Below are 8,155 nucleotides of genomic sequence, written 5' to 3'. Positions count from 1 at the left end.
TTAAGATTTGTTAGAAAGATATTGAAGATACCTACAACTTTGGTCTTTTGAGTTTTTCCATATTCAAAACGCATTAGTGTGTAAAATATATAAACTCTTAAGTGGTCATTTTTTTTAGATTTCTCTTCGTGCATGTTTTGTGCATTTGTACTCATATATTCACAAATATACATTGAATTGATCTCAAAACCTGCTCAAACAGGTACGGGTAGTCGCGATGCATAACATATTCGCGCCCCCGAAAATTATCATCGATATCTATACTTAACGGTCTAAAATGCAAATACTCTCACTTAACCCCTAACTAAACGGAACAAGTACGTCAGGCGAAAAATCCAAACAAGGAACCCATCATATATATACCGTGTGTTCCGAATACTTAGGAGCTAAGTGCTAATATCATCATTCTCGCGTTAAGTATAAACATGACCATACAGATAACCATAAATCATAAACAAATCAGACTAAATTTTTAATTTACCTGTTCAAACATATATCGGTAGTCGCGATGCATATCCTCCTCGCGCTCCCATGAAGTCTCCTCAGTTCCTCTCTAGTTCGACCGAACTTTAACTAAGGGTATTACCTTATTTCTAAGCTTCTTATCCTCCTTGGCAAGAATGCATACCGGAATCTCAATCATAGTCAAATCATTGTGAATCTCGACCTCTGGTGCGTCCAACACTCGCTTTTCCTCCTCGTCGCGTAGATGCTTCTTGAGCATAGAAACATGAAAAACATCGTGTATGCTCGACATCGAGAATGGACCAATGTACCTCGGGGCAATTTTCCCCGTCTACCAAAATGTTGTACACCCTTCATTGGTGATACTTTTAACAAAACATAATCCCTAACTTGGAATTCTAATGGTTGTCGCCTCCTGTCTGCATAACTTTTCTGATGACTTTGTGCTACAAGAATGTGCTCTCGAATGACTACTACCTTCTCCGTAGTCTATCTAACAAGCTTCGGTCTAAGCAATAGGTAATTTGCAAGGCTTCCCATACAGTGCTTCATACGGTGCCATGCCAATAGTCCCTTGATAGCTAATATTATAGACAAACTGAATCAATGGGATGTGGTCCTCCCAACTACCCTAAAAATTAATAACACACGTCCTCAACATGTCCTCTAATATCTGGTTCACTCTCTCCATCTGTCCATTTGTCTACGGGTAAAATACACTAGAGTAAGATAAATGGCTACCGGAAGAGTTCTGAAAGCTTCTCCAGAAATGTGTTGACTTCGTCAACCGATCCACTATTACCCAAACTGAATCGTTCCCCTTCTTCGATCTCGGCAATCCTACAATAAAGTCCATAGAAATATCTGCTCATTTCCTCTTCGGAATGGGTAAAGGTGGAGGGTTCCTACTGACCTCTGATGTTCTGTCTTCACTTGCTAACAGGTGAAACACTTACCACATACTCCATAATCTCACCACGTATGTCGCTCCATCAAAAGTGTCTCTTCAGATCCCTGTACATTTTCGTTGTGCTTGGATGCACTATGTACCTAGTACGATGCGCCTCATGGAATAAGTTCATTCTTTAGTTGTGGATTTCCCGGCATTACTAGTCGGCCTTTTATTCAAAGTCTTCCATGTGCTCCAACGGTCCAATCAGCCTTAGGCTTTTTAGAAATCTCCCCCTTTCGGGTTTAAATTCAAGTGTCGTCTAGCTGAGCTCTAACCGCTCTATCACTCCAAGATGGTTGCACGGACAAAGCTCTAAAAAATACGCTGTTCCCGCCTATCCTGGTCTAAAGTCGAACTGGTTAAGTGTGTGTGGAGATCTCGATACAACGAACACCTCAAAGCCAAAATCCGATGACGATGCTTCCTGCTCAAAGCGTCTGTTACGACGTTCGCCTTCTCCGGATAGTACTGAATCGCGAACTCGTAATCCTTAATAAATTCAACCTATCTCCGCTATCTCTAATTTAGCTTTTTCTGAGAGAAGAGATACTTCAAACTTTGATGATCCGTGAATAGCTCGAACTACACTCCATATAGGTAATGTCTCCATATCTTCAGTACAAAAACTACCGCAACTAGTTCCAAGTCACGTGTGGGATAATTTTTCTCATGCGTCCTCAAATGACACAAAATATATGCTACCACTCTCTGGGTATGCATAAAAACACCTCCTAGACCCACTAACGATGCATCTGTGTAGACGACAAAGGTCTTATCACTGCTCGGGATGGTCAAAACTGGTGTTGTAGTTAACTTAGCCTTCAAAGTCTCAAAGGCCTCATGGCACTCTGTGCCCCAAATAAAAGGTACACCCTTTTTTGTAAGGCGTGTAAGTGGCGTGGCTATCTTTGATAAATCCTGAATGAACTTCCTATAATAGCCAACCAAACCCAAAAGGCTACGAATCTCTGTGACTGTCGTCAGCGACTCCCAATCAAGTACGGTCGGAATCTTAGCTGGATCCACTACAATGCCCTCTCTACCGATGACATGGTCTAGAAATCTAACCTCAGATAGCCAAAACAAACACTAGTTGAATTTGGCATATAGTCGATACACCTGCAAAAACTATAGTGCTAGTCGAAGATGCTACTCGTGCTCTGACTCTGATCTCGAATATACAAGAATGTCATCGATAAATACTATCACGAACTAATCCAAATATGGACGAAAAACCCAGTTCATCAAGTCTATGAATACCGCGGGTGCATTGGTCAACCCGATGACATGACAAGAAACTCGAAGGACCCATAACGAGTCAGAAAGACGGTCTTGGGAATATCTATCTCCCGAACCCGTAACTGATGATAGCCAGAACAAAAATCAATCTTCAAAAAGTGCTGCGCTCCTTACAGCTAGTCGAACAAGTCATCAATCCTCGGTAATGGATACCTGTTCTGGATAGTGACCTTGTTCAACTCCCAATAATCTATACAAAGACGCATACTACCATCCTTCTTCTTCACGAAAAGGACCAGCGCTCCCCACGAAGAATGACTCCGGTGAATAAAACCCTGAGACAATAACTTGTCCAACTAAGTATGTAGCTCCCTCATCTCAGCAGGTGCCATACGATAGGGAGCTCGAGATATCGGTGCTGTGCCTGCCTGCAACTCAATGTAGAACTCAACCTCTTACATAGGAGGTAACCCCGGTATGTCCTGAAAGACATCCTAAAAATTTGAGTCGACTCTAGTCTCACACAACTCAACACTCCTATTTCTCAGCATCACCTCCTCAATATATGCCAGAAATGACTTCGCAAATTGGTTGCCCCGTGAGGTCGCTACAATCAACTCAAACCCATCGGACACTCGCAAACTGACTGTTTTCACAAAACAGTCGATGCTAACATGGTAGGATGATAACCAATCCATACCAAGAATGACGTCAAAATCTGACATCCACAAAATGATTAGATCTACAATAAACTCGGACTCATCTAAGCTGATGACACATCTCCTACAGACGCTCCCTAATAGAGATACCTCTCCTAAAGGAGTAGAAACGGATAGCGGTACATCTAAGGGATGTGCGACTAACTAAAGCCTATCCATAAAGGCATGAGATATAAAAGAATGGGAAGCTCCGGAATCGAATAGGATCCGAGCTAGAAAAGAGTTCACTAAGAAAGTACCTTCTGCTATAGCTCTGCTCACACCGTGATCACGTGGTACGGCTGCGTAGACTCTTCCTATGGCTGGTGACTGCTGAACTGGTGGCTGTGAAAATACGAGACTATTTATCCCTTAGGAATCTCCTAAATGGCACGAATCTGGCTTACTGGCCCTTCAATTCTCAAAACGGTTGGCGGTGTCTCAATCATCTGCTGCTGGCCATAACAGCGACCCTGCGACTGCTGACCCTGACCATGGTTCTGCTGCTGATCGTGTTCTAGTCTCTGCTACTGGCGTTGAAAATTCTTACCTCGATGTTGGGGTCTTCTAAGTCTTACAAAAGGTTTCTTATCCTTGCCATTGTCTCCGGACAGTCCTGCTTCCATAATTAACTATCAGTATGTCTCCCTGCTCCAATCGGGCTAGTTCTAGCTGCTTATCGAAGTAGTAGGTGAAATCCTACTATGAAATTGACATTCACTGCTTCGACAAACTGAAGTCAGTGCCATCCTCCGATGATATCATCTACGCTGAATACATCTAACTTCTGCTTTAGTACTGAGTCGACGTTAAGAAATTTTCACATATTCTTTCCATTTATAGGCTACACATGAATCTGGTGTACCCGAAAACTATGGTGATCTCAGTGTCTGATATATTTTTTATTTTTATAGAGCTAATCCTTCTGCTCTGCGGCTCTATCAACAGTTGGTTGTGGCGATGGTGAAATCGTCGGTATTACCTCTTCAATAGGTACGACTGCTACAACTGGTGGTGAAACTTCAGAAAGTAAAATCTGGTTCGTTACTCACTCCTCGAGTGTGCTAGTATCTTTTTCTATAATCAGCGCTACCAAGTCGATCAAATATTGTGGAGCCTGTTGCGGCTCCGGCTCTGCTTTCTCAGCTCTCCGGATACAAGCTTTACCTCGACCACGTCCTCGTCCCGATATTTATAATATCAAGAGGAGAGCTTAATTGACAAAGTAAATAAGATCATCAGTCGACTGATAAGGTCGCCAGTCGACTGATGAGCTAAAAAATACCTATAACGATCAGCTCATCAGTCGACCGGTGAAGCTCGTCAGTCGACTGATGCTGTATGTAAAACCCCGTAATACTGAATGTTGTGAGATATAATAATAAACATGTTATATTGTGATAAATAACGTTTATTTATATTTGAGTATGCTAGGAATTGATTTGAGATCAATCCGATACATATATATGAATATATGAGTGCAAATGCATAAAACATGCACGAGAAAAAAATCTGGGAAAAATGACCAGTTAAGAGTTTATAGATTTTACATAACAATGCACTTAGAATCTGGGAAAACTTAAAATAACAATGTTGTAGGTATTTTCAGTATATTTCCAAAAAATCTTATATCACCTCATTCTAAGGTCGGACGCGAAAGTTATTGCCAAAATATTGAAGGTTATTTTCCTAGTCAGACTAGGTTTCCTGGTTCGCGTCAAACGGGTTTATTTCGGATTTTCATATATATATATATATATACTTATGTTTTCACAAAAATTATCACCCTTACATCAGAGTTTCAAACTCTAGCAGTCTCTATTCCTCTCTCTAACTGTTTATGATAGTATCATGATCATGATCATTAGGGTTTTTCATAATTTTATTCATATAGGAGAAATTTAAGTGATGTACTACATATATGTTTTTCTGCAGAAAACTGCAGCACTTATATAATCTTTTATTAAGAGTTTATGATAGCAAACAAACTCCAAATTTAACCAAACTAGTTTTAAATGAAATATATATGTATCTAATTTCTAAAACAGAAAACCTTTCTTAAAAAGAGTTTATATAAAGAAAGATATGTTATACTTACTAACAATATGTCCTATAGAAAAACGGCTGCATATATATAATGTTTAACTGGAGATTTGGGATAACAAATGAATTCCAAACTGAACTAAAATTATTTCATTTGAAAGATGTGTGAATATAATTTTCAAAACAGAAAACCATTTGTAAAAAGAGTTTTCCTAGAGAAAGATATACTTGTTTTACTAACAGATGTCATGTCTGTTTTTCCTGCTCGTTTTGTGGAGCTGTGTTGCGCTGTTTTGAGGTGCGTTCGCGAAGTTTTGAGCCGCTTGATGTTACACGTATAGTCATGAATATGTTATGTTAGACATTTAAGAATCCCAAGGGGATTATGAGAAATTTTGATTTGATCATATTGAATTAGATATAGTTCATATACATGTTGGATGTCGTTGATGAGCACAGCTCAGTACTATATGGGATAGTGCGTTGACATACCAGATATACACGGTTTATACATGAGGTGAATATCATTGATGGGCACAGCTCAGAACTATATGGGATAGTGCGTCGACATACCAGAGATACAAAGATTTATATGAGGTGGATATCGTTGATGAGCTCAGTTCAGTACTACATGAGGTAGTGCGTCGATATTCCACATGTACAGGCCATTGAGTCGGATTTTAAGAGGCTTGATCTAGCCGCCCATCCAGCACTAGGGTGCGATGAGGCTCGTGAGCCGTGTTTCTAGGATGCCTATTTGGTAGTCCGTCCCACACTCATGTTACGCACTGAGATCGCGATGAGACTAATGAGCCGTGTACACAGTTCAGGATACCTACAGGGTAGTCCGTTGCACTGAGATAATTACTTGATAGCCTAAGTATGGAAGATGCCGATTATGAATACGACCTATCTTTGAAGATGCCGATTATGAATACGACCTATCTTTGAACTATATGACTGAGATACGTTACTTTTGAAAGTATACAAAATTATGTGTTGGTATTTTATTCTATCTTCCCAGTGATAGTAGAAGATATTATAAATACGATGTGTTGATATCTTATTTCTTTTACTATTTTTTTACTTCTTAGTTGGGATCAATGATTAGAGATTCACAATTTGAGACTTATGGTATATACATGAGGGTTTCCTTGTTTGGATTATTTCGCTTAACGTACTAGTCTCGTGTTATAGATTTCTAATTATTGGTTTCATTAGATTGCCTTTTCTTAGTTCGGTATAAATGTTTAGATATCTACAATTTGAGACTTATGGTATATACATGAGGGTTTCCTTGTTTGGATTATTTCGTTCGACGTACTACGTCTCGTGTTGTAGGTTTCTAAATGTTAATCCTAATTAGATACGGGAAAAATGAATCTAGGTAAACTATGCTTAATAGATAGAGCCTTCACTCCATCTAGTAGCCCTTTCCCTGAGGGCGGATAGGGGTAATCTTGCTGTAGCGCTCTGACGCTCTTATTGTTGTTTCTTTTTCTTTTAAAAATACCTTTTTAGGTAGTTCGGAGTTTCGGAGAGCCGCAGGGTGACGGAGTTCTGGCATAGTCGCCGTTGCGTATTTTTTACTTGTAGAGACTCCACTGTAGTTTTGAGTTTTATCCAGACATTAGAGTTTCATATTCATATTGTAAAGACAGTGTACCTTAGTACGATTCTTAGTTGATTCATGTTGAGACATTTTTATTATTCAGATATCAAATGTATTATAGTTGAGATATGATTCTTTTCATTTATGAGATATCTTTTCTATATCATGTCTATTATATTTATTCCCTTTATTTTGCCTGCTTGTACCTGTACTTCTATTTGGTTCTACTAGAGGATATTACTGTAATTGGTGAAACATGTTTATGCATAGTGTAGGTGCATGGCAGGTTTGACATCTCTGGTTTCACCTTGGACTGCAGCCTTGTGTGAACCCAGGGGCATCACACTGTAACGGCTAGTTTTTTTCAGCCTTGTCTTGTTTTGGTTTTTTAGTCCTTTTACATTGTTTTTCTTGTGTTTTGGGGTCTCTATAAATACCCCACATACCTCAGACCAAAAACCAACTAAGAGAGATTTAAAAAAGAGTTTAAGTGTGTTTAACAATTGTTTAAAGTTTGTTTAGTTTTTTTAAAGCTTGGTTTGTGAAGATTTTTTCACAAGAGGAAGTGGAGATCAATTCTTGGTGTTTGAGCTTCAATTCATCTCTCTTACTCTTGTCATTTTAAAGAAGTTTTTCTAAACTCAATTTCTATCTTTATATTTACATTATTTATTGATTATCATCTCGATAAGCTAGATTTTTATAATTGAGTTTAGTTTGTTTTGATTATACTCTTTATTCATACACAGCTTATTGAGCTTATTGTATTTGCATACATAGTATAATTTGGGGTTGTGGGTTTGTGACTTAGAGAGTGAGCTTACATTGTGTTTTCATCCATTGTAGAGAATAATTTATTTGTATTAAGAGCTCAATTATGAGGATTCACTTTGTATTACACAAATACACCAAGAGGATTGTAGAGGTGAGAGACGTGGTCGGTCCCAAGAGGAGTGGGGTCGGTGGTAATGCCTAGAGGGTAGGTCGTAATTCCGAACACTTGAGGGAAACACGTGAGAGGCCAACACTTGAGGTGGGATTTGTGTAGTTACATTGTGAGATTGTGATCATTGATCAGTGAGCGTTAAAAACCGATATTGTGTGGTGTAAATGTTATTCGGGTGAGCGTTAAAAACCCGGTTGTGA

The sequence above is a fragment of the Asparagus officinalis genome, chromosome 5 (genome assembly GCF_001876935.1).
Source record: "Asparagus officinalis chromosome 5, Aspof.V1, whole genome shotgun sequence".
Classification (NCBI taxonomy): domain Eukaryota; kingdom Viridiplantae; phylum Streptophyta; class Magnoliopsida; order Asparagales; family Asparagaceae; genus Asparagus; species Asparagus officinalis.
This window is presented reverse-complemented; position numbering follows the sequence as displayed.